This window comes from Rattus norvegicus, chromosome 8, assembly GCF_021556685.1.
Source record: "Rattus norvegicus strain SHRSP/BbbUtx chromosome 8, alternate assembly SHRSP_T2T, whole genome shotgun sequence".
NCBI classification, from domain to species: Eukaryota; Metazoa; Chordata; class Mammalia; order Rodentia; family Muridae; genus Rattus; species Rattus norvegicus.
In genome coordinates this window covers 77,952,360-77,958,430 of record NC_141541.1, presented here as the reverse complement: position 1 = coordinate 77,958,430, position 6,071 = coordinate 77,952,360, and positions in this window count along the sequence as shown.

Genomic DNA, 6,071 nt, shown 5'->3' with positions numbered 1-6,071 from the left:
CGTTTTTTTTCTTTCTTTGAAGGTTAGCATGGGGCTTGGAGATGGAACCAACATTTGTAGAAGTTAGGGGTCCTTAAGCAATTATTAGCGATGAGAGTTTGACATGCCTGAGAGTTGTCAACAACCGGCGTTAAACAAAGTGGAGGGAAGAGAAATAAACGGTGCTCTCAGCAAAATTAATATACAGGCCTGCAAATTAATGATGCCGCGTATCTCTTCAGCAAGGGGAGAAATCTGAACTTTGCATGAAACGGCATTTTAAGTACCGTCTTCGCAAAAATTATCGGATTGTCAAAGGGCATCAAAGTGAACCAAGAGCCAACTATTCATAATATTTCCACATATGCTAAATACAAAATTTATCTGACTTTACCTGGCTGCTCTCTAGCAATTATGTAAAGCCATTAGGACTGGGACGTCCCGGATCTGAGGAACCAGTGCTGCTCTGCAGCTTTTGTTGTAAGAAACATCAGCCCCAACCCCCAACCTTGTTCGCGTGCATTCTCTCTCTCCCTCCCCACCCTCTCTCTCCAATATTTAACACTACTACTTCTTAGCTCATTCATTCTACCTCACTCTCTCTAAACTTATTACTGAAAATAATTTATCCATCCAGGTCATTTGTGTGTAGGGGGCATAGGGCACATGTACTACATGTGTGAATGTGTTTGAGTGTGTCTGAGAGTATATGTGTGTGTGTGTGTGTCTGTGTAGCTGTGTGTGTGTCTGTGTGAGTGTGTGTGTAATAGCGTATGTGTGTATGTGTGTGAGTGTATGTGTGTGTATCCGTGTGTGAGTCTATGTGATCATGTGTGTGTATCTGTGTGTGAGTGTGTGTGTCTGTGTGACCGTGTAGGTATGTGCGTGTTTGTGTGAGTATGTGTGTCTATGTATCTGTGTGATCATGTGTGTGTGTGAGATCGTGTGTGTGTGTGTGATAGTTTATGTGTGTATGTGTGAGTGTATGTGTGTGAGTCTTTGTATCTGTGTGTGTGTGATAGTTTATGTGTGTATGTGTGAGTGTATGTGTGTGAGTCTTTGTATCTGTGTGTGAGTGTGTGTGTCTGTGTGATAGTGTATATATGTGTGAGTGTATGTATGAGTGTGTCTTTGTATCTGTGTGTGAGTGTGTGTGTCTGTGTGATAGTGTATATATGTGTGTGAGTGTATGTATGAGTGTGTGTGTCTAGGTATCTGTGAGATCTTGTGCATCTGTGAGATCGTGTGTGTGCGTGTGTGTGTGCATGTGTGTGTATGTGTGAGTGTATATGTGTGTGTATCTGTGTGTGAGTGTGTGAGTGTGTGTGAGTGTGTGTGAGTGTGTGTGTGAGTGTGTGTGTGTAAGCCAGAGATTTATATCAGGTGTCTTCCTCAATTGCTCACCACTTTATTTTTGGAGACACAATCTCTCACTGAACCTGGACTTTGCCAATTGCCTAGGTTGGCTGGCTGTGAGCTTCAAAAGCATAGTTATACTGGTTAGATCAGTTTTTTCTCCAGCTTGATACAAAGCTATAGAGTCATCTCAGAAGGGGAACCTCCATTGAGAAAGTGCCTCCATCAGATTGGCCTGCAGGCAAGTCCATAGAGGCATTCATTGATGATGGATTGATGTGGGAGGGCTCAGACCACTGTGGTTAGTATCACTCCTGAGTCGGTGGTACTGAGTACTGTATGAAAGCAGGCTGAGCAAGCCATGAGGAACAAGCCAGTAAGCAGCACCCCTCCATGGTTTCTGTTTCTGTCCCTATCTCTAGGTTCTTGCCTTGCCTTCCCTCCATGTTGGACTGAAACCCACAAGCTGAAACAAAGTATTTCCTCTCGAAGCTGCTTACAGTTATGGTGTGTATCCCATCAGAATGCCCCTAGAGCAGCAGCACTGCGTTACGTTTGCTGTGCCTGCCAGTTAGTTATGCTAGTTATGCTAGTTATGCTAGTTATGCAGATGTTAGAGACCCCAGCTCAGGTCTTCCTGCTTATACTTTGCTGACTGAGCCATCTCTCCAGCCCCTCCATTTATATATTTGCTTATATGCAAATAAGTTCTCTCAGTCATTACTGCTCCGTCCAAAGCCACGTTCCTCCCACCTTGCCTGCCCTGCACAGTTCATAATCTACCCCAAATTCCTGCCTGCCCTCACAACTGCACTGTGCTTTCCACACAGGAGAAGGCCGATTAACAGCCGCAGCCACCCTCCCCCCCACACACAGTGTTATGCATGGTGGCATACAGAGTATACAGAAGTCCAGTTTACACTATGGCTAGTCCATAGAAAATTCTGGCGTTTGTTGTTGTTTGTAAAGTTTGTTCATTTGTTTGTTTGTTTTGGTTGGTTTATATGTTTTACCTACTAAGGGAAACCTTGAGCTTCAAAACTGAATTAATTAAGCTATTCAGTAAATCTGTTAGGATTTTCTTTAAAAAAAAAAAAAAAGACATAAACCGTGAATGGTCTTTGGAATTAGTAGTCACAGTGTCTCATTTCAGGGTGGCATTGTCACTGGTACATCTCTGCTGTGTGTGTCTTCTGGGTTGGACATGGTTATTACCATTTGGAATCACCTATCTGAGACCCACAGGAGGTTAGGTCCCTTACCTCCCTCAGAGAGGGAGGGAGGAGGTTCCTCAGGTGCCCTTTTGAGGTTGTAGAAGTAGCAAAAAGTTGGGGGGCATCTCTAGGACTTGCCAGAGACCTGGGATGGGGGAGACTCCAAGGAGTTTATGGGAGTGACTTTAGCTGAGACTCCTCACAGTTGGGATATAGAGTTGAAGTGTCTACTTCCTGTAGCTAGGCAGGACCCCCAGTGGAGGCATAAGGACATCAATCCTCCCATAAAATTTCCAACCCAAAATGTGTTCTGTCTACAAGATGTGCAGGGACAAAGACAGAGCAGAGACTGAGGGAACGGCCAGCCAATGACTGCCCAACTTAAGGCCCATCCCATGGGTAAGCACCAATCCCTGACACTATCAATGATATTCTGTTATGCTTGCAGACAGGAGGCTAGCATAACTGTCCTTTGAGAGGCTCCATCCGGCAGCTGACTCAAACAGAGGCAGAGACCCACAGGCAAACACTGGACAGGGCTTGGGGACTCTTGTGGAAGGGTTGAGAAAAGGATTGAGGACCAGGAGGGGATAGGAGCCCCACAGGAAGACAAAGTCAACTAACATGGTCCTTTAGGGGCTCCCAGAGACTGAACTAGCAACCAAAAAGCATACACGGGCTGGACCTAGTCCCCCCGACACACATATGTAGCAGATGTGCAGTTGGGTCTTGATGTGGGTCTCCCAACAAATGAAGCCGGGACTGTCCCTAAATCTGCTGCCTGCCAGTGAATCCTGTTCCCCTAACTGGACTGCCTCATCTGGCCTCAGTGGATGTGCCTAGCCCTGCAGTGACTTGATGTGCCAGGGCTGGGGGATACCCAGTGGGGGACTTCCACCTTCTTAGAGGAGAAGGGGAAGGGGAGGGGGTGGAAGAATAGTGTGAGAGGAGAACCTAGAGGAGGGGGGTAGTGATTGGGATGCAAAGTGAATAAATTGATTAATGGGAAAATAAATAAATAAGTGCTTTATTGTAAAACAAACAACAACAACAGAAAACAATTGCTATATCAAAGAAAGTTCTTCAGCAGTGTGACTACCCAAAAATGTGCAGGAGGGTCTCCTGGTAGCACAATTGTGTGGCTTGCCCATGGTCCTCCTGTAAGCAAACCCAGCAATCTCTCTGGTTTACCCATCTGGGTTCAGGTAGAATTCTACCTTGGGCAAATAGAAATGGCCCCCATAGAAAAGACCAACATTCCCAAGAGCATAGGTCTTCATGAGGTTCTCATGTCTGGTTTTCAGTGTGCTCTGTCAGAACCTGTCTCCTTTCTTGCTGCCCAGACTCTCTGCTTCTCCATGACTGGCAGTGAGACTCCGTGGATGAGTGTTAGGTCAAGATATCACAATTCATCCCTCCCCAACTCTCCCCCCTCTCTGCTCTTGGGTTAGTATCTTTCAAATACCTCACTGACTCAAAGGTCAAGTGATTCCTTGCGGGGCCTGGTTCAAGCTCCCGAAGTAAGGTCTTTAAGCTTCTGCGATAGGAGGGATCGTGAATGCGTTATCTTGTTTGGTCTGACAATCTTAGCCAGAAGCAATTTGAGAGTTATTCTGGTATTCAGTTTATTTCAGAATGTGTGGGCATGTTTTGAGCTCTGGAAAAAATCCCCATTTAACTCTCAGAAGGAACCCTTCTGTCCAATCTGAGGCTTATCTGCAATTGAGTAAGTGTCCTTGAACATCCTCAGCTACAAGAGAAGTGACCCAGGCCACAGTGTCAAGTGCAGACCGATTTTGAAGAAGGACTGCATGTGGTCAGTAGTGTAGCTTTTCCTATCTCCTCTGTGAACTGGGATCTATTCTAACAGGAAAATAGCTTCTGTATTTCTCCAGAGTTGGCTTCTGCGCCCACTTTCAACCAACCATACCTTTTTAAAACAATCAGCAAATCAAATGAAAAGTCACAAGATACCCTTGGTCAAAAAAAAAAAAACCTAAACAAAAAAACAAAACAAAATAAAACAACAACAACAACAAAAAAAAAAAACCCAAAAACAAAAACCAACGAACGGACACAGCAGATTCAGCCCAGTCCTAGCAGAATCAACTGTAGGAAACTGAACCATTCAGTTATCCTTTTCCTGAAATTAAATCCCGCGATCACTCCCAAAGGACTGAAGCTCTCCCTCCCCTGAGTCAAAAGGAATCATAAACAGTATTGTAAGAGGGCCAAGCAGGGCCTGGGGACATGGCTCAGTGGGTTAAGTGCTTGCCCTGCATGCATGTGCCTGGCCACTGAGCGCCATGCCTATGACAACCCTATCTCAAAAGAAGATGGAGCAGGGTGGAAGGCAGTGCTAGTCGAAGGAATAAATATGGGCTTGAAAAGACATTCGGCTATGTATTATTTTGGTGTGAGTGTCTAGACCAGCCAATCACATGTGTCCATGTTCCTCAGGGTAACTGCCTTTTTAAATATTTTTTCTGTCTTCTTTTAAATTCATTTTTTAAAAAGATTTATTTATTTATTTTATATGAGTACACTGTCTCTGTCTTCACACATCAGAAGAGGGCATCAGATCCCATTACAGATGGTTGTGAGCCACCATGTGGTTGTTGGGAATTGAACTCAGGACCTCTGGAAGAGCTGTGAGCTGAAGTCACCCTCTTCCCTGCTAAGTTGCTGGGTGCCAGAGTATATCTTCACAACAACAAAGCTAGAACAATTGACCTAAGGTCAACCATGCAAGTGAAACCTACACACAAACACATGTACACACACACACACACACACACACACACACACGCACAGATGCACATACCACAAATATACACACACACACCAAACACACATACACACATGTACAAACACACACATACATCACAACCACACACACACACACACACGCACACACACACGCACACACACACACACACACACACACACACACACACACACACACACACACCACAAATACCAACCAATCAAACAAGGAAATGCCACAGGCAGCAGAGATCTTTACCATTGGCTGTTGAGGACAGAGTGAGATCTGCAGACAGAGCCCAGTCAGCACCACCCTTTTCTGTTTTGGGATGACCTCTCATGGTAAGCCCGTCCTCTCCATGCAAGTTCCCCAGCATTTTAGACCTGCCTCTTCCCACTCTTTGCTGGGTCTATATACATCTGTGCCATCTCTCCTGGGCATGTCTTAAGTTCCTTTTGGGCCAGCCTGTGCCTGGTGCACACTGTCACTATGTCCTATGTCTAAAAAGCCTTCCTCGTGCCAGCTGCAGAATGGGTCCACAGAAAGGTTTCTTGGTGGATGCTGGAAACCCGCCAGGAGCAATGGCCAGGCTAGGACCTCTGGAAGACAGTCTGCTGCGGTGGGCCTCCCCAACCACTTTCCCTGTTTTCTTTCCTAAGATTTCTGTAAGCAAATAGAAAGTGCTAACCCTAGCAGATTCCAGCATGAGCGTTTTGGCGTGCGGCAATTAGGTTATCTCTCAGTTATTTATTTCT